We start from the raw sequence: 22,594 nt of genomic DNA, 5'->3' as shown, positions 1-22,594 counted from the left end.
TCACGCAAGCTCATGACCCTCATTTTCGGCCCTGAAAAGTGCCCAGTCTCAGATCCCTCTGGAAGGGCAAAGTATCTCAACCAGCCAACCTCTCTGGCACTGAAACGTAACTTTTCTAAGTGGGAAATCTCATTCCTTCAGGTTTTAATTGTTAGAGAAGTTAGAATTGTGTTTCATTTTTATATCTTTCTCTATTTCCCCTATCTCTTTATTTTGATTTCTGGGCATGATTTGACAATGAATTCATCATTCTGAATTACACTTCCTTGTCACACTTCAGCTGGTAATTTCAGAATCCTTCAATTTGAGTAGTTAAGGACTTGCTTGTCCTCTTTGCTCAGAACCTGGATGCCCTGTAGAGTCCTTTCTATCTTCCATTTCTAGTAGCCTGCAGGGCAGAATATCATCTACATTGAACAGACAAGGGGAAGTTTAACTAATGGCAGTTGTCATTCATTGGTCTCCCACAGAAGATTTTGGGCTATTGAATCTATAATTTAGAAATATAAAACATACTTATACTGTATTAACATTATTTTAAAATAATAAAAAACAGAAATACTTGTATCCCATATTTGAACAAGCTTCTAGCAATTGGATACAGTTTATTTTAAATTGGCCTACTCATTTGACTTTAAAGCCAGCCTCATGGTTTTTATTGCCAATCTTGTACAGCAATATTTTAGACAAAAGAATGCCATGCCTTAATGATAGTTATGGGTTCACAAACTACTGCAATGTTCAGCCAAGTTGAAGGCGCTATTTAATTCTGGTGTGTTTTATACTATGGAGCAAGGGTTCCTAAACTGCTATGTGTTGTAATATATGAGTGCACATGCAAAGGTTTCCTGCATTTGGCATCTTTACTGAAATTCTAAATGCTTTCCAAAAGAACCTTTACAATTTCACTACAAATAGTGAACAAAATAAATTTTACCAAACATATTTACAATATCACTGCGCATAGCAACCAGAGGAATTCTTAACTTACTTTACAGTTGTTTTGCCTTATTTCTCTAATGTGAGAGAGATCATTGAGATGAGAAGAGTCACAAAGATGTTTAATATTTGCAATAGTTTTCTCACGTTCATTGGTGATTGGAATTAATATATGACCTCATGACTGTGTGCAATTGCTTGCTTGTGAATAAAGCACACAAGTGACATCTGCTGCTAAAAATGTGGTACTACGCAAAAACAAAAAAGAATGTATGGAGGAAAATTTGGAACACGATTAAAGTATAACATCAATAAAGAAGAAAACTATTAATTTAATTTGATGAACTGCTTTCATCTTTCACCACAGTATTTATATTGTTTCACTAAAATTTGAATAAAACAATTTCGCTCTTTATCAGTCTGATGATTTAAATACTGTAATATGAGTTGGAGTGCAAGGACAGGTGGAGGGCATTTAGCCTTTTGAGTCTGTTCTGTCATTCAAAGAGATTATGGTTGATCTATGACCTAAATCCATTTTTTAATAAATAAATTTATAAAAAAATAAATTTGCCTCAAATCCCTTAATACCTTTGGTTAACTCTATCGAACTCAGATTTAAAATTAACAATTGATCTTCTATCAACTGCTGTTCACTGAAGAGTGTTCCAAACCTCTATCGCACTTTTGCACGTAGAAATGTTTACAAATTTCACTCCTGAAAGGTTTCGTTTTAACTTTTAAACAATGTCACCTAGGTCCTAAGCTCCCAATAATTTCTCTATATCTACCCCATCTGTTCCACTTAATAGCTTTCCAGCAGCAGATTGTACACCAAAGTCATATGTTATATCTAATGGTTCAATGATTCAACAGTTTGAATTAAGTCATGTAAATAGCAGAGTGGGAATTTAGTGCTGAAAATTTGAATCATCAGATAATTTAAATTACTGATAAACAACCCTGAATTAAAAGAACAAGATTATTTACAGGCCCAGTCATCTCATTAGTACATTGCAACTGGTCTCCTGATACATCATGGCCTGAATTTTTCACTCGACAAGCGCACGTGATCGGCGGGCCTGGGGAGAGGGGAAACAGGTCCCCGACCATGATTACACCCCCTCCCTCGACAGCAATTTCACGCTGGCTGGCCAATTAATGGCCAACCAGTGTGAGAAAAATACAGCACTGCCATTGAGGGGTGGGAGCCAATGTCATCGCGAGTGCTTCCAGTGAGCTCCCTGAAGGCAGACAGCTGCCTCAGGGAGCTGCAGACCTCCACAGAATAAAATGTTGCAAAATATGTCCATGCAGCACAATCAAGCACCTGAAAGCATATCTCATAAAAAAAACACAATTCTCAGATATCTCCTTTTATTTTATTTCCCCATGGAGATTTCATGCTGCCCTGAACTGAGGTTTGCGCAAAAATGTAAAGGCTGCCTGGCCGATTGGCCCGTCCGCCAACCATAAAAGTGGACGGGCCATGAAAAACCGCTTTCAATTGCCTCCTTAAAGGCCTTAATAGCCCACTTAATTGTCGGCGGGCGTCCTTCTGACTGCCGGGCGTGCCCAACAAGTGAGATATCATGCGAATGTGCAATGACGTCGGGACACTTGCTCGACATCCTCTCGTACTATTTTCGCAGCACACCCGTGGAACATGAAACTCTGGCCCATATGCCGATTTGAAGATATGGCCTGTAACTTCCGATCACCCCAGCATCGGATTTAGCAGGTACACTAAACGTACGCTGGGGAACCCCTCTGGGAAGTTCCCAGGTAAGGGTTTGCACGGCAATTGCACAGAAATGCACACTTCCTTTGGATAGTTGCCTTGTGCTGGGAACCATCCAAAATTGCGGTTTATATCACAAACTCCGGAGGTTCTACCACGGTCATACCAAGGTTACTCAGAAAAAGTTAAAATAATTAAAACCTCTTCTACTTCTGAGTCACTATTTGTAAAGACCCAGAATCACCCCAGGGGATTTCCCCCACAGCCCCAACACACCCGCCCACCAGCCCCCCTACAGGACTACCTCGAACTCCGACACCCTCGGACCTCCGACTCCCACACACCCCCTCCGGACCTCGGCCCCACCAACCCCACGACTAGCCCAGACCTCCGACTGACCCCTGCCCCATCACATGGTCTTCTGATACATCACAGCCTGGATTTTTCACTCGACTAGTGCACACGATCAGCGGGCCTGGGAAGAGAGGGGAAATGGGCCCCCGACCATGATCGATGTCACATTTGAACCCAATCCTAACCTTGGACCTTCCCACCTCGTTCCCGACCTCTGGCAACCCCTGTCCCCCCATGACATCTGACACTCGCCCGACCTCCAACACCCCGGAACTCTGACTCTCACCCACACCCAGACTCCAACCCCCACGAACCTTCGCTGGACCTCCGACTGACCTCCGCCCCCTTCGGACCCTCCCCAGCTGCCAACACCCCCATCCGGCCCCCGCAAACCCCCATAACTTCCGAACGCTCCCCACCCCCCACCCCCTCCACAGCCGCCATCCCCCCAGGCCCCCCTCCCCACACTTGGACTTCCGACACTCTCCCCGGTCCTCTGACCAAACCTCCACTCCCCCCTAAGCCCCTCCATGCCTCCAACTGACTCCCAGACTGCCCTGGGACAGTCCCAACCCCCAAATCCTACCCACTTACCTTAGAAACTTACCTTCCCCATGGCAGTCAATTTCCCAGGTCCTTTAGACTTACCTGCTTTACGGCAGCAAGTGCTGTAAAAAGGGGGTGTGGCCTCCTTGAATACACTGGGCCTACACTTCACTGGGGTCTGCGAGGAGTCTTTCGATGCAGGTCCGAAGTAGCTCCAGTGAACGGAAGTGGTAATGTACTTTCCAAGACCAGGTAAGCAGGTATTTATTTCTTCTAATTTCTGCAGGCCAGACAATAGCCTATCACTGAACAATAACAAGTACAATCACATTGGTCAAACCTAAGTCTCAACGATGTATCTATAAATCTTTGCCCATGTCATAGCCATTATAAACTCTTCAGTGATGGCTTGGTCATAGTGGACATTTCTGTTCGCTAATCCACCATATCAGTAACTAAAGTCAGATGCTTTCAAACAGCATTTTGACAAAAGTAATTATTTAATGTCCGGAAAAAAATACCTGCTACAATGGCTATGCTTCACAACCACCACTAAAGAACAGTTACAATCTTTCCTTTGAGATTTCACAAAACTTAAAGATGGTTTTCTTTGCATCAATAGTTGGAAGCTGCAGTGACTGACTGACCACTTCAAAGTACAGAGTAGATTTAGCAGAACATAGTTTTATTTGTTCACAGACAGTGGCCTATATTTTAGGACCTTTTTGACATTACATTGTTTGTAAAGAGCTAGAAGCTAATTGTTATGTTATATATTCCGGGGTGCCACATTTTACTGCTGTACTGCAGTCATGTGCCAAGTAACAATGTATCAGTATAACAATCCACCAGCCACATGGAGAGCAGCAAGAAATAAACGTAATGAAACTCCAGCAAGTGTGATTATCTCTAACTTATGGGAACCAGGATATGTAACACAAGCATTTTAAAATGTAAGTAAGAGTAAATCAGTCAGTAAATGCAAAGTGACATTTAACAGAGTCACTCAATCAGCAGCAATCTTTCATGTTACGGACATCATTACTGTGCCAGAATTTCCAGCAGAAATGGCAACATTTTCTTAACAATATTTAATGGGACACTTCATTTCTAGCCACTCCTCCTGATCGTGCCAAATGAAAAACCAGAATTCAAGTTGCTGCAAGTTACGACTAAGTACCTCCAGCCTCAACTGGAGTGCAGATCTTTATGCTGACTTTTTAAAATATGGCCAACCAATACTGGGATGTAGTGATGAAGCACTTCTGCTGCATCACCATCCTTAGCCCAGGTTAATCAGGGCCTCGGGTGCAGCACATAATAAAAAATAGCACAGGGTTGACAGAACTTAACTCTACATCAAAGTGCCTGTTCCCTTTTACCTTCTCTCCAGCGGTGTGTCACTGATACCTGGGACTACTGTAGGATGGAGGAAATGTATTTTCTTCAGGAAGGGAAAAATAATGATCATGGAACTTTCATGTCACTAAATCAATAGGATGAAATGATTAAAAATAACAAAAAAATACCACTTTAGCCTGTGTTAGATTTATTGCCCATTTCAGAATAACCAATTTCAGTAAAACATTCAAGTGCATAAAGTCAGTACCTTCATCTTTAACTAGTACTGTCCAGCAATAGTGGACCAATGGATTGTCCTGGACTGTGAAATGAAACATTTGACAAAGGTAAAAAGAACACTGAATGTTATAATGTTAGATTTTGTTGAAATACAGACAAAAAGGTAACAAAGAATACAGCTTTTGAAATATAAACAACACAGATCAATATAGTCTGTAAAAATTGTGAATTTGACATTAAACAAAGACTCAAAACTTTTCTGATATATTTTTCCAAAGCATGAAACAGTCACACCAGGATATCTGCCCTACTTCAAATTCATCTCAAACACCGAAGCGCTAGAACACAAATATATACTTTTCTTAAAAATTTGAAGATTCATAATATTGAAATCAGATAGCGTTAATGTATTAAAATAGATCCTCTTTTACATAAATGATAACTGTATTTTTCCTTTTTTTAAATTAACTGTTGATAAATATGCAATGTTTACATGCATCAGTAACTGCTAGCGGCTGCTATGTAAATGGTGCTTATTCTTTATTTGTTGACAGCTGTAACAAGGACATGTAGCATTATCCCTGCTGGTGTTAACTTTACACCTGTTTCTGTCTATAGCAGATTCTTAAGCAAGCAGCACTAACCTACCTTTACTGCTCCTGCAATGCAATGCACTGCATTCTTGTGGTATAAAATACTCAGTCTGTAGCTATCAAAGATGGGATAAGTGGCCAAACATTTAGCTTTATATTAGATATGTGTTAAAAAGCAATCCGCTAATAGCTCATTTGGAAAATACACTGATACACTTTACTGGACCAAGAAATCCATGAACGTAATCCTTGCTTGATGCTATTAGCCCATTGTAACAAGGTCAGCAAGATGCTGTAATTGGCCTTCGGGTCTAGGGATAGAAGGGAGTCTGGTTTGTGATTAAGTGACACCTGCTTGACAGAGTGCGAGTGGAATTTTCCCAGTCCCTGCGGAGGAGGGAGGGTGGGGTTTGGTGGGGTGGTGGTGGTGATGGGGTGATGCAGGCTTGGGACGGGGAGGAAGATAGAAGCGCCAGGTCAGCAATCTGACATATTCTGTCCTTCGGTCTATCTTCTCAGAGACAGATTGTCCCTGGCAGTGGCTACCCAGCCAGAAATGGTGGATAGCCAATCCGCATAATTAACTATCCTTTTGTGGGCTGATTGGGGATGTCACTTTGCCCCCAACTGAGGGCCAATCCCAGATGGTGCCTGGACGCGGCTTGCTGGTAGTTTGCCAGGGAAGGCCCCGCAAGACCTTCTGTTGTAACTCCTCCACAGGAGTTTACTCAAGTAAAGTATAGGTACCTCTTCAGAGGGCACCTCAAGATAGAGGGACCATTGTGGTTCACTCCAGAAGTGTTAGTGCTGCCATCCTTTCAAGGCTCCGAGCCCTCCGATCTTGCAGCCTCGGGAATCCGTCAGCCATCCTCAGTTGGATGGCAGACTTGTAGGAGGTCTCTTATTTGGCCATTTCTGGGAAGTCTCCCAGATGGGCGTCAGACAGTCAGTCAGAGCAAGGTTTGGACCTGGAAATGGTCACACCTTCAAGCCCACACCACCCCACGCTCTCCCCTCCTCAGGAACTTGGAAAATTCCATTTATACTCTTTCAAGCAGGTTTCGTGTAATCATGCTTATATTCTAAGATCATAAAATTCCATCTTGCATATCAGATTAAGATTCAACTACATTGAAATAGTCTATTGACACTGGATATCTAAGCTCACAAAGAATGGTGTAATACCAAGTAATAGCCAGCACCATAGGAACCAAACCTCAGCATGAATTGGTACTTTCAGAAATGAGGAGTGGGGATAGAGGAAGAAGGAAATTCAAAACTGTCAGAGGTTAAGTGAATAGCCAGAAGTTTAAATGTATGTTAGATGTTGCGAATCTTGATGTAAATTGATGTGCAGATCATTTAGAGGCATTATAGATCCTCTCTTTGATAGAAGCATGATAGGCATCGGCAATTAATCCCCATGAAGGATGGGAAGAGGTTGGGGGATTTGGGGTTAAACCCTAAAAAAGGAAACTCATCCGTTTGGAGTGAGTTTCCCAAACCCAATGTGCCAGCTGCCACTGGTACAGTAGTGGATAGAGTGTCACACGAGTATTCCGTTTAAGTTAAGGGGGCACTTCTCTAACATATTTTAATCAGGCTTCCACAGTATAACTGAGAGCCAGATTTAAATTTGACCACTGCTGGCTGGGTTTTCCTGGGCTTGTGAAACAAGGTAGCAAAAGGAAGCCAGGAGCTGCCAATTCCAGAATTGCCTGAAATATACATCCTGAGTTTTATGGTGCTCATTACGTCAACCCACCTGTGAGCTAACTCTACCACAAGCTTAACTGATTTCAAGGAATGTACATTATGGTACTAGTTATGCTATTGGATCTCGCTGTATTTAACTGTTAACGTTGCCTGCCATTTTAAGCCCAATGTTCAAGTACTCCCTGTGGGAATCCAGGTAATTGTAAATACCTGCAAATTTTAGGTTCCAGGATCTGCTCCGTGTACAGAGTAGTGGAGTTTCCATAATCAATGTATATACAGTTTTATCAAAAGGCTTAATTCCAAGCATTATCAGGGCCATTGATTTACAGTGACTGAATAAATTAAATTGTTTTTTCACTCCAATGCATTTTGGAACTTTTAATGCTGTTTTGGGAATTGAATTCTACAATTCCGCCATGTTTTACATGAAACCAGCCTTTATTAATATGTTTTTATCAATGCATGTAATTTTCATTTCTAACCTTTTTTTTAAACTGTAACGTAGGTAGCAAGATGACAGATAAAATGTATGAGGTTGGAGGTAGGTATCTTGTTTTTAGTGACTACGTTGAGAAAGGATTCATGGGATTTAGCAACACCGAGAAAAGGGGTTTTGGTAAAACCAAGGATGGTTTCTGGAGCTTCATGGAATTGGAGTGGGGTTTTAGAGCCTAGGAGTGCTGAGAGAAAGGGTCATCAGCTTTGCTAAATGTGGCTAAGACATAACAAAATGTAACATTAAAACAGGACATCCTTGGAGTGTTGTAATGTTCAACAGTGGGGATCCTCAAATTCTGCAACCTCAGATGGAGGAAACTGGGGACTTAGCATTGAGCGGGTGATCATGAAATATGATGGCTGTGGCTCAGTTGGCAGCACTTTCGCTTCCGCATCAGAAAATGTGAGTTAAAGCCATGCACCAGACACTTGAGTACATGATCTAGGCTGTCAGCAATTCAATGCAATACCTAGTGAGTGCTGCACTATCAGAGGTACTAGGTGGGATTTTCCAGCCCTGCCAGTGGTGGGCATCATTGCGGGCAGGACAGGAAAGTTTGGAAAGCGGCCAAAAGTCAATTGACTTTTGGCCACCCTCCAAATTTTCCTGTCCCACCCGCAATGATGCACGTTGCTGGCAGGACAAGAAAATACGGGCCATTGTCTTTCAGGTGCAATATTGAAGAACCAAGATAAAAGCAAAATACTGTGGATGCTGGAAATCTGAAACAAAAACAGAAAATGCTGGAAAAACTCAGCAGGTCAAACAGAGAAAAACAGAGTTAACGTTTTGAGTCTGTATGACTCTTCTTCAGAGCCTTGAAGAACCAAGACCCATCTGCCCTCTCAGGTGGATGTAAAAGATCTTTGGAACTATTCAAAGAAGAGCATTGGAATTCTTGATGTTGTCCTGGCCAATTTGTACTTCTCAACCAACATCAATAAAAATTGTGGGAACTCACTGTGCACAAATCAGCTTCACTTTTCCCAACATAACAACAGTGGTGATACTTCAAAAATGTTCCATTGCCGTGAAGTATGTGGAGATATCCTGAGGGTGCTATATGAATGCAGGTTATTTAACCATGCTGTAAAGTGGAGACCTAAGATTTGGTCAAACTGGTGATTGTACAATGTGGGGATTCCCTGCCTGAGGAGTCCTGGTCTCTGTCAAGTCCTGGCTTGTAGAAATGAGTGAGGGAATGTCTTGGGTATGAAAATACTGGACTGATTGCAGGGAGCAGGGTGAGAGGGGTGGGCCTCTCACAGGGTCTGGGAGCACTGCAGAGGGTATTAGCAAGAGGTTGTGAAAAATGCTCAAAACTTGTTTTCCCTTACGCACTGACCTGGATTAACTAAAGGTTGTACAGTTACATGATCAAATATTTATCTTAAACAAATGAGAATTTGGAATTCTAATTGTAAATAAAAGTAAGCGGAGGTAGTTCCCCCATCCCATTCTTATCTCTCTGTAAATTGCAATGTAGCCTTTCTCTCTTTCTCTGAACATTACGCATCGGGGAGGATTTTCTCTTTGTTGGTCAGGTGGGCGGGCCTGGGATTGGCTGTGAAATGGTCCGACACCCACGGTTGGGCCCTGATCGTGATTTCATGCTGACTTGCCAACTAATGAACAGCCAGCGTTACCAGGTTGGGGGCGGGAGAAGCACAAGTGCTGAAGTTTGCGCATGTGCTGGGGTGGTGCGGGGCCTTCACTATAAGCTCCCTGAAGGCACAGAGCTACCTCAGGGAGCTGAAGGATTTAAAAATGGAATATAAAGATTTGAAAAATAAGGGAAACATGTCCCCACATGTGACTCTGTCACATGAACAGGGACATGTTGAAAATGAGTTTAAAATTTTTTAATTGTTTTGTTACTCACTGTTGGAAACCTCATCCCGCCCGTGGGTGAGGTTTCGCAAAAAATGCAAAGACCACCTGGCCTATTCATCCGCCCACCAACCGTAAGGTTGGACGGGCAGTGAAAAATTCAACATAATTACCAGCTTACGGGCTTTAGTAGGCCTCTTAATTGCCGGCGGGTGTGCTGTCGATTCTTGTGTGAACCCGCTGACCGAAATATCGCATGAGTGCATGATGATGTTGGGATGCTCACCCAATGTCATCGGGCACTATTTTATGCTCAGGTGTGTCAGGCGCATGGCCGTACTCTGAGCTGAAAATCCTGCCCATAAGCTCAAATTCATCTTGCAATTCAAATCCTTGGTGAAAGTAAAGAGTGAGTAATTATTACACCAGAAAGAATCTCTTGCATTGAGAAAACAACATTTTTTCTACAATTGTTCCTTCTACATTCTCAATGATTTTTGAATAATAATTTTTGAATTGTGTATACAAATAAAGCAGGCATTAATTATACCCTTCGTATGTGTATCTTGCACTGTCTCTATCTGAGACTGCCTCCCCACCTTCAGTAAACTATAAACACTCTTTAACAGCATTCTTGTAAATATTTTTATCTCCTTGGAAATTGGTTTATCTGATTACTTTCAAATTATTTTTAAAAACATTCAAATGAATTAAAACTGTTGCGAGCTGAAAACATGACCACTTGCATTGGATGGAGAAACTCAGATTGACAGATCCTGGGATATTGACCCAGATTTTATAGTTGTAATGATGATTGAACTGTCAGTGTTCAACGTCATTACAGCTGTGAAACTAACAGCAATTTCTGATGTTGACACACGTGCAGTTAAAGTGGAAATCCAGAAATTATCAGTGATTCACTGCTCCTCCAGAACTTGTGCTGTTGAAGTTCCAGCAGATGGAAGTAATCTGAAATCACTTGAATTGTCGTGAAATTCATTTTTTACATCTTATGGTAAAAATCCCTGAAAGAATTGTTTAATGAGGTGAAATTGGGTTTTCATGGCATTCCAAATTCATATACATTGATGAACAACCTCTCTGTCCCTGAAAAACTAACTTTATATTGGTGGAATATCAAATTTCTCCATTATGATTAAAAGCAAAACTTTCACAGATTTTTAAAATAAGAAGTTATTTATTTTTAAAGTTTATGATATTTCATCTTATACATAGGATTAAGGTCGATGTCCCAATCTTTATCTTCCTCTTTATAAAATGATTAAGAAGTGAAGGGCAAGTGATTTTTACTTTCTTTCTTGCTGTCTGAGAATTTTTCAATGTGATTGGCTACTTAGCCTGCTTGATGACATTGCTGTTGTGGGACGCTGGAGATATTTTGAGCTGTCATTGGAATGAAAGTAACATTGAGAAGGTTAAATCATTAAATCCTTGTGGGCAGCTTTATTTGAGGTCAACAGTGATACAGTGCTTTCCTCACCCACTGTATTGTATAAATAAATACTATAATTCTTAAATAAATACCTCCTTGTAACATTGAACTATAACTCTTTACTGTCCCATCTGCTTATGGTGTGACATTTTATGGAAAAGGATAAGTAAAAGTAAAAAGTTTAGCTTAATTGTATCATTCCTTCTCTATCCCACAATACAACAGTGACTCCACTTTAAAAAAATAAGTGGCCGTATGGTTATTAAAGGTGCCATATGGATGCAAGTCTTTCTTTATATACTAAGTACCTACAATGGTATCAAAAAAGAATTGTGTTGCTAAAACATTTTAAATTCAGGATGCTTATTCATAAAATCTCTCCAATCTTGAATAATCGTACAATCCTTTTGAGAGTTACTGCTGTTCGATTAGAATTTTTTTTGGAGTTCCCAGTATAAACACATGAAAGGCTATGATCATTCAGAATACACTGCAATATTCTACTTTGAAATTTTCCATTGTTAAGAATTCCATTTGTCACCAATTTAACAGCCTCCTTGAATATAATACACTAGATTATGTTTGCTGGAAATTTACCTCAGGGAAAAGGTCCAGTTCATTTTTTCATCTTTTCTTTAATATTGTGTGCAAGGAAAATTATACTGTTTACTTTGCAGCTTGAAAATTGTTTCCTTAAATGGAGGGGATGAGTGCAGGAGGTTATCCTCAGTAGTTGACCATTGAAGAGAATGAAACTTAGAAATAGCGAGTAATGGCAAATCTTGTGACTGGTAAGTCTCACTGTCAATCAATAATACATTATAGAAATTGTAAGTGAGCTGTATTGTAGCTGGTTTGAGTATCTTCAGTTCACACTGATCATCTGGGAACCTACAGAAACTACTCAGGCTCCTTATATCGGCACAGGTCTCTGGCAGAAAATTTTGATCTGGACAATTCAAACATAGAGAACAATACTGTATAGATAACTTTAATAAGAAAATAAGTTGAAGGCCAAAAGAACTTGACAAAAAATGCGGATCTATTTGAATGAGTATATTTATCCTTTCTTTTGACAAAAAATGTGGATCTATTTGAATGATTCTGTTTATCCTTCCTTTTTTTGGTAGATTTTTCTGACTGCTTATGCTTCATTCTTTTTGATATGCTTCTTTTTGAATGCCTACAATGATTCTTCATTGCTATTTTTCTACCTGCTGTCCTCATCCATTCCCTACATCCTGAATTGCAATTTGCTGCCATTACATGAAAACAAAACATTTAAACCAGTCAGATGCATATATGACAGAAATTTCTATAACTACAGGTCAATTATGCAATAATATGGATAAAATGTGCACTTGGTGAAAGATATTTATATATAAATATGACTAAACTAATTTAATTAAGTATGAAATATGCTAGAAGAGTGAATAAGCCTCCTGAAATGAATTTAAAAACTAGATTTTTTGAAATAAGATAAAAAAAATAGTTGGGAGGGGCAAGATTTCTTTTCATGCTAGTTAGAAACAACTCATGCATAGGCTGGGATTTTCCTTGCCTGCTGGAGTTGGGCGTGTTCGGTGGCAATCAATTCCATGGTGTGAAACCAGTTTGCAATCGTCTGCTCAGCCCACCAACAGTGGCCACATTTCCCACCATCAGACATCAGGAATCTTATTTCAATACATCTGCATTTCATTATTAGGCCAGCCCGTCGGAATCATCCACTCCCCCCGGCTGGATCATCCATCCACGTCGGCGTGCTTTCCCACCGACGTGTTTCATAACAGCATATAAAAGGCGTGCACCTGGCGGGCTGCACTTTGCGGGGAACTTGGAGGTGAGTGCACAGCAATGATGTGCAGCACTCGCCAGGATCACCTGTTGGACTTCAAGCTTGAGATGTGTTGGGTGGGGCAGGCGGGCGGGCAGGTGGGGGGGAGGTCAAAGGCTGCCTTGCGGTTGAGGCGACTTGTGGGGTGGGGCCAAGGAGTGCCTTGCAGCTGAATATAGTACACAAGCATATGGGGTGCGGGGTGGGGTGGGAGGTAGGGTGGGCAATGGAAGAAGCCATGCATTAGAGATGACTTATATAAAGTGATCATGCCTCTGCAACTTAGACAGTTCAGGCGAAGCCACATTGATATGATTGGAGTTGGGCTTCTACCTTATCTGCCCACTCAAGCAACGCAGAGGCATTAAACTGCCACCAAGTGTTCCAGAGCTTTTCACCCCACCCGGCACAGACTGCAAAGTAATGAGAGTTTTAGTGGACTACAGAACAGTTGTATGACTGCACACGTTATACAAACTCCTTGCTAAAGCTGGCCTTGGAGCAACTACTGCTGGAGGCACTCAAAGCCCCTTGCAATGTTAGCATCCTGGTTAGGACTAGTCTCCCCCATGGCTCAAGCTAACAGTGCAGCCTTGCAGTGTGGGTTAGGAGAATGCCTGTGCCTGAGCTGAGAGCACAGTATGCAGTCCAATGGGTAAAGCTGCAGCCAATCGGTCCTTTGGAGTGGGGTGGAGGTGGGTGGAGTTTCGGGCAGCCACGCAGCGCACTAAACTCTGGCGATCCAAGTGGTGGCCAGCACTCTTCCGTAAGCGTTAAGGGGTCTTCACACTTTACCAGGACAGGTTCTTAGTACACCCATGCTAACCTACGTGTCTCTCTCTTTCACTCTGCAGGAGGAGTACATCAGGGGCATTTAGCCCAGAACCAGGACAGCCAGGATGCAAGAGCGAATGGATTTGTCCAGATCTCGGGATTCCCACAGGTGCAGGGTGCAATTGACTGCACTCATGTGGTGCTCAGGTCTTCATTGCAACACACTGTGAACTACATCAACTGCAAGGAATTCCATTCGCTGAACGTGCAGCTGGTATGTGACCACCAGAAACTCATCCTGCAGGTGTGCTCACAGTTTACAGGAACGACATTTGCATCCTCAGTCAGTCACAGATCCCTGCAGTCTTCCAAGGTCCACAGAGGATGCAGGGATGTCTCCTCCAGGTCAAGGGCTACCCGCAGAGGCCATGGCTGATGACAGCCATGCGGTGGCCTCAGACTGCAGCAGACCGACGCTATAATGAGGCTCATGCTGCAGCTCACAACTTGGTGGAGCAAACCATTGGAATGCTGAAGATGAGGTTCTGATCCCCGGACCGGTCTGGTGGAGCCTGCAATACAGTCTGCAGAGGGTGTCACGCATCATCGTCATCTGCTGTGCTCTTTACAACCTGGCACTGCAACAGGGAGAGCAGCTGGCTGAGGAGAAGATGGAGGAACTGGAAGTCTCCTCCAATAAGGAGGATGCTGATGGGGATGAGGGTGAGGAAGTCCTCAAAAGCGTTGATAACTGGGACGAGGCCCTCACGCTCGCTAGAGAAGTCAGATGCGCTCGGGAGGCCCTCATTACTGCCAGGTTTGTGGAGGATGATGATGACATGCAGTGAGGAGACCCCATGGATCCTCACATTGCATCTATGATTGACTCCAGTCTCGTTTATGGCAGCGCACATACCCTCTATCATGGTCATGTCATGCTCCTGTCATGGAGATGCAGTAAGGGTGACGACAGCATGCAGTGAGGACTCTCCATAGATCTTCACAAAGCCTCTGAGAATGTCTGCCCATGACATTTTAGCAGCAATGATAAACGCCATTGAAGTGCAGGCATCAGTAATGTTTCCAGGGAGTGTGAAGCCAGACCATCACTTTGGTCTAAAGGCTGCACAGAGCACAGGGAAGAGGCCCTGGACTGAAACATCTGCCCTTGTCTTGCACAGAAAGGATTCACATCTGAGTGACATGGACACTGCTTATTAGATCAAGGAACCATAGCAGGGAGACATTCTAGGGAGTTTATTGACAATAGTGATTAATGCCCATGCCCAAACTGTTCAACTAATTCTTAACTTTCCTAACCCTGCCTTGGTGCTCCCCGGACATCCAAAGCAGAGGTGGGGGCAGCCAGCTGACTGCAATGCCCTGTCTGTGATGACCTTGGCGGGTGTCCTCTGGTGGGCTGAGACTTGGAGGGCCCCGGCCTGCTTTCAGGGTCCTGCAGTGACACCTTCCTCGGTTTGTGGAGCTGGAGCTGCTGAGATCACAGGAAGAGAGGATTCGGATGGGCTGGATACTCCTGGAGTCACCTGGATGGTGGCCTTGGGGTAAGCACCTGCTGATCCTCCTCCCTTTGGATAAGCTGGCCAACTCCTTGAGGAGAAGGGGTAGTTGGAATGAGATCGAGCACTAGCACCCCTCTCGTTTACTCACTGTTGGAGGCCAACTATGGTATCAGTGATGGAGTTAAGCCTGCGCAGCAGTGCAGGAGCGACGTCCTGGACCAAGGTCTCCATGGCGTCCGCCATCCTACCAGTGTTCACCTCAGTGCATTGGCATGCAGAGCTATCACCTCAGAGTGATGGCAGATGGACTCCTCCATTGTGCCTTACAATCTGAGGAGTGCAGTGGACATCCCTTCCTGATGTTCCTGAGCTTGCATTTGCAGCTCCAGCAACTGTGACATGACAAGAGTCCAGAGGTTATCATGTGACTCGGACTCAGCAAATTTCTGGCCTCCCACAATCCTCTGAGTGCTGGGGACCTGGGAAGTCCCTGCCTCCACCTGTGGATCAGAAAGTGCGATGTTCTCACCAGATTGTGATCTCGAGGCTACTCTAAAGCTAGGACCCACCGAGATGTGTGTCTCTGCGCTGGTGGAGGGTGTGGGTGAGTGCTGTGACAGGACTTCAGGGAGGGTGCCTCCAGATTCCTCTTCAAAGGTTTCTTTGGGGCTTGATTGGAGGCCCTGGGTCATGGACTCTGTTGGCTGTTTCCCAGATGTGCCTGCGAAAGCAAGGGGAGGTAATTAGTGCATGGCAGTGGCCTGTGAAACAAGACACATCACTCACTGCATGGTTGTCTGATAGATGTTGCACTGCTGGATCCTCACTTAGTAGAGCACCTCCGACCTCACCATCAGTGTGGGACCGGTCCAGATTGTGGCTGGCCAGCTGGATGGCTCTGTTTTCAAAGTCCATGGGAACCTAGATTTCAGTCATTCCTCACTGGTCTGCGACCTGTCCCTCTTGTTGTGTGCCAGCTTTTCCCACATGAGTAGAGATGACAAAAGTGTAAGCAGGACCACGTGTCAGGCCAAATGATAAATATGCCTGGCATGTGTGGACATGAGTCGTTTCATGAACCAGATGAGGACAATGACGTTGAGTGTGAGTGAGTGAATGGTAATGTCCCTTGAACCGACAGTGAGTGAAGGCCCTGTGGATGTGTGATGGGTTGGTGAGTATGAGAGTTGAGAGTGATGAGAAGAGTGACTTGCCCTGGCAGAACAGAGGAGATCATTCATCCTTTTGCAGCACTGGGTGGCTGTCCTCCTTTGAAGGGCTTTGGCACTGACCACCGTTGCTACCTCCCAAGCCTAGTTGGCTACATCGCTGCTCATCCTGGGGCCAGAGTTGGGGTAGTGGACATCCTGGCAGGCCTCCCACAGCAATCAAAAGGTGTTCCAGTGACCCATCGATAAGCCTGGTGGCTGCAGTCTTTTTGCCTTTCGAGGATATCTTCCCTGCAGCAGTCGTGGGCTGGAAGCACTGAGATGTGGTGCACGCGGCTGGACTTTAACTATGGTGCTCGGCGTGATAAAGCGACGAGGTGATGATGAGAGGGCGGATGAGAGCCCACCTGTGATGGAAATATAGCACATATCCCGGGAATGCATAAATAATGTGGCGGGTTTTGGACAATATGGTGTGAAAACCCACCATTGCGGCTGGCATGTAAAACGTCATTTTACCCACCCACTATAGCACTTACTATAAATCTGAGACGAATCCACCCATAGGTGCTCAATTTCCTATAGTCATCATCCTTATTGCATTAATTATTTCGCTTTAGGTTGATCCTGTTCTCAATGTGTGTTGAGGACATATATTCCTCATTTAAATGGACTTTGTGAAACAATTACTTCTTTTTATTTGTTCATGGGACGTGGATATTGCTGGCTAGGCCAGCATTTGTTGCCCATCCCTAATTGCCCTAGAGAAGGTGGTAGTGAGCTGCCTTCTTGAACTGCTGCAGTCCATTTGGTGTATGTTCACCCACAGTGCTGTTCGGGCGGGAGTACCTAGATTTTGACCCAGTGATAGTGAAGGAATGGTGATATGGTTCCAAGTCAGGATGATAAGTGGCTTGGAGGGGAACTTCCAGGTGCTGTGGTTCCCATGCATCTGCTGGCTTTGTCCTTCTTGCTGGTAGAGGTTGCGGATCTGAGATGTGTTGTCGAAGGAGCCTTGGTGAGTTGCTGCAGTGCATGTTGTAGATGGTACACGATGCAGCCATTGTGCATCAGTGGTGGATGGAGTAATTGTCGAAGGTGGTGGATAGGTTGCCAATCAAGCGACCTGCGTTGTCCTGGATGCTGTCGAGCTTCTTGGGTATCGTTGGACCTGCACTCATCCAGGCAAGTGGAGACTACTTCATTGCTGTCTTGTGCACTGTAGATGGTGGACAGGTCATGCGGTGAGTTACTCTCTGCAGAATTCCCAGCCTCTGACCTGTTCTTGTAGCCACAGGACCTTGGCTGGTCCAGTTCAGTTTCTGGTCAATGGTAACCCCCAGAATGTTGATAGTGGGGGATTCAGTGATGGTAATGACATTGAATCTCAAGGGAAGATAGTAGCAAATAAGTAGCAAATATAACCCCTCTATTCAAGAAGGGAGGGAGGCAGAAAACAGGAAACTATAGGCCATTGGGCTAGACGTCTGTCATGGGGAAGTTATTAGAATCAACCATTAAGGAGGATATAGCTGGGCACTTAGAAGAGCTCAAAGCAATAGGGAAGAGTCAGCATGGTTTTGTGAAAGAAAAATCAGGTTTCACCATTTTATTGGAATTTTTTGAAGGAATAACATGCACAGTGAATAAAGGGAAGCCTGTAGATGTACTGTACTTGGATTTCCAGAAGGCATTTGATAAGGTGCCACATCAAAGATTATTAAGGAAAATAAAAGCTCATGGTTTAGGGGGTAACCTATTAGCATGGATAGAAGGTTGGCTGGCTAGCAGAAAGCAGAGGGTATGCATAAATGGGTCATTTTCTGATTGGCAGGATGTGACGAGTGGAGTCCCACAGGGGTCTGTACTGGGGCCTTAACTTTTTATAATTTACGTCAACGACTTTGCTCATCTAAGCCGGGAGTGAAGACGTGGTAGCTAAATTTGCAGATGACGCAAAGATAGGTAAGAAAGTATATTGTGAAGAGAACATGAGGTTGCAGATGGATATTGATAGACTAAGTGAGTGGGCAATGATCTGGCAAATAGAGCTTAATGTGGGAAAATATGAAGTTGTTCACTTTGGCAGGAAGAATAAAAAAGCAGAATATTACTTAAATGGAGAACGGCTGCATGATTCTGAGGTGCAGAGGGATCTAGGTGCTCTAGTACATGAGTCACAAAAAGTTAGTGTGCAGGTACAGAAAATAATTAAGAAGGCCAATGGAATGCTAACCTTTATTACAAGAGGGATTGAACATAAAAGTAAGGATGTTATGCTTCAGTTATACAGAGCATTGGTGAGACCGCACCTCGAATACTGTGTGCAGTCTTGGTCTCTTTATTTAAGGAAGGATGTAAATACATTGGAGGTGATTCAAAAGAGGTTTAACTAGATTGATACCTGGAATGAGTGGGTTGTTTTATGAGGAAACATTGGACAGACTGGGCTTGTTTCCACTGGAGTTTGGAAGAATGGGGGTGATTTGAATGAAGTATACAAGATCCTAAACGGCCTTGACAAGGTGGACATCGAAAGGATGTTTCCTCTTGTGGGTGAGTCCAGAACTAGGGGACACTGTTTTATAATTAGGGGATGCCCTTTTAGGACAGAGATGAGGAGAATTTTTTTCTCTTGGAGGGTTGTGCGACTTTGGGATTCTCTGTCCTCAGAGGGTGATGGAGGCGGGGTCATTGAATATTTTTAAGCCAGAGGTAGATAGATTCTTGTTAGGCAAGGGAAACAAAGGCTTTTGGGTTTAGATGGGAATGTGGAAATGGAAACACAAGAAGATCAGCCTTGACCTCATTGAATGGCAGAGCAGGCTCGAGGGGCCGAATGGACTACTCCTGTTTTTATTTCTTATGGTAGGTTCTCTCTTGTTGGAGATGTTAACTGCCTGGAACTTGTGTGACACAAATGTTATTTGCCACTTATCAGCTCTAGCCTGGGATACAAAATACCATTAATAACAGGACTTTTATTAATTCCTTTATTATTTTATACTCTGTAGCATATTAAAATGAGTTTAAGATAGTAATATTGTGTGAATAACTTTCAAGAAATTAACAACATTGTATTACCACTGAGGGTGAAGGTCGAGTTAGATTAGCTGAGAATGGAAAATAGGTAGATAGGTTCACATTTGTTCTGCAATGAAGCTCTATATCAAAACAACAAACTGAAAATAATTTCAACATTATTATTTCAAATAAGCCAACTGCAGAGCTTCATAATCCAACGGCAACCATGATTTATATGAATAAACTGCGAAAATACTGGAAATACTCAGAAGGTCTGGCAGCATCTGTGAAGAGAATAACAGTGTTAACTATGACATTTTTCATAATTGGGAAAAGTTAGAAATGTAATAGGTTTTGAGTGAGTGAAAGGGCATAGGGGATTAAAGAATGGAAGGTCTGTGACAGGGAGGAGGCCAGGAGCAATTAAATTACAAAATGTTTAACTGTATAAGGCAAATATAGTGGTAACACTAAGAATAAAGAAACTGTGTGTCCAGGAGAGATGTGAATGGCAGGATCATGAATAACTGTCACCTGAAAGCAAAGTCAAGAAAATAAGAAAGAAACAAGAAATAAATGAGCAAAGAAAATCAAAATAACATGGGGACAGAAATTATGAACTAAAATTGTTGAACTTAGTGCTGAAGCCACAAGGCTGTTGAGTGCCATATCGGAAGATAAGTTGTTGTTTGTTGAGCTTGCATTGAAACATTGCAGCAGACCAAGGACAGAAATGTCAGCATGGGAGCAAGATGGACAATTAAAATGATAAGCTTCTGGAAGTTCAGGATCACCCTTTGCAGACTGAACAGAGGTGTTCCAAAAAGCAGTCACCCAGCCTGCATATGGTTTCCCCCAATGTAGGCGAGAACACGTTATGAGCAGTGAACACAGTATACTAAATTTGAAGAAGTTGAATTGAATCACTGTTCCCCTAGAGTCATGGGGGTTGAATTTTCATCTGCGTGTAGAGGTGTGTTTTGATGCACAAATGGCCACATTTTGATTTTATTTGGAGGAAATCCAATTTTCGTCCACATTTCCAACCCTGTGCCACTTGCCTCTGGGCTTTTTGTAAGTCAGGAATACTTAATGTACAAAATGCCACCTGCCTTCATTGAAAACAGTTCCCCATTTTAAATGGCAGATGAAAAAATTGAATTTCCTCCCACACACCATTTTCATCCAATGGTGCAGGGTTTTGGAAGCTCATTAAATGCATGCCAGGTCTGAGAGTTTGTGTGGAAAAGGGAAAGACTGCTGAGGACCCGGGGCACTCTGAAAGGTAAGTCTAAAATATTTTGACACCTTCAAATATCACTATTACTTGACTTATTGTAATAATCTATTACATTCATTGCAGTATTTCTCCAATGGAGAAAGTACCATAATTTATAAAAAAAAAGTTAAAGAAATGTCCTCTGCCATCAAGTTTTTGTGCTTTGAATTAATTTGATTGGCAGATCTAGCTGTATTTTTTTAACCACTTCTATAGGTAGATTGCTTTGAAATGGAAACAGATATCTGTATTGTTAGTGGAACGGGAAGGTTTTTTTATGACAGCTGCTCCATTTAAAATGTTTGCAGGGTTCCAAAAGCTTCAGCTCAGCAGGTGATCTGATTGATCTAAGAACTATTGAAAGTTTTACAAGCCTATAAGAACAGAATATGTATTTGATGTTGATACTTATTTGTTTACAAATCTAATTGGCAGTTAAAGAGTTACAACTTTATTTTTTCCCACAGATTTTTTGGTCCTGTATCAATGATAGTGAGTTTGAATTCAGGGCTTTCTTAGATTGTTAGAGGTTGAATGGTTTTCCAATGCTTTTAAAATAATTCCCATTGCATGATTCTGAGAATCATACGTAGTACATACTGCATATGGAGGATACGTAGGGGAATAGAGGTGGTCTGGGGGAATGTGAAGGGGCATGGGTTGGCATGGGGGGATTTGAGGTGGCATATGGTGGCATGGGGAATGTCAGATGGCATAGGGGAGGGTGGAAGGTTGAGCAGGGTGACGGGTGAGGAATAGGGGATATTACATTGGATTCTGGGCTGCTGTGTTGGATGATTGAAGCGGGTCTTCTAATCAGCCTGCAACCGCACCTATGTGCACTCCATCGGTGCTTGCAAAATGCATTGTGAACCTGACGCCAGTGTGAAAAGATGAAAATCTCAAAAAAAGTCACGTGGGTCACATGGCATTTTGCGAACCATAAGAATTAGCAGGTCGGGTTTTCCTGAGCCCAGATGAAAATTCAGGCCCTGGAAGTTATATCATTTCTAATAATCTCACCGATTACAGATGACAGCCAGAAACTGCTTAGCTTACTCTTGATAAGTGCAGATTCTGTCAACTGTAACTGCTTAGATACGTTCTGCATATGAAATGAGTATTTATTTGTGTGTTTAGAATTCACTTGCAGGGAAATTGGGTTTGTTCCTTCAATAGGTAATTGACAGTTAGACTATATCCCTGGAGCTGTTGCTTCAAAAGGTTTATTGCCATAACATCATTTTGCTGCTTTTTTGCATGACAACAAATACAGATATGCTTTTGAAGTGTTAATTTTTAATTGTATTGAGCAGCACCAACCATTTTGATCTAATCAATCAATTATTAAAATCACATTTCTAGGGACCCTCATCATAAAGATAATCTCACTGCCTGGTACTAGGATTGCTAGATTTTCACTTTTTATCAAATATTATTGGTCTTTCTTTATACATTTCCACACTAAATTAAATAACAGGTGATTCCTATTCTTTTTTTGATAAATATATTTCTCCTTTGAAAACCCCTTGTACGAAGCCTCAATGTACTATAGCTATAATCTCCTGGAAACCTCAAGTTGTTGGTTCGACTGCTGAACAGGCCAAACCATGACACTAATCAGCATCTAGTTAACAGATGGTGGAGAAGTTCTAAGTCCTGCATCCCCCATAACAGTGAGTTCTACTAATTTGTGGGACAAGACAAGAAAAAACAATTTGCAAACTGTGTCT

Source organism: Carcharodon carcharias, chromosome 14, assembly GCF_017639515.1.
Source record: "Carcharodon carcharias isolate sCarCar2 chromosome 14, sCarCar2.pri, whole genome shotgun sequence".
NCBI classification, from domain to species: Eukaryota; Metazoa; Chordata; class Chondrichthyes; order Lamniformes; family Lamnidae; genus Carcharodon; species Carcharodon carcharias.
This window is presented reverse-complemented; position numbering follows the sequence as displayed.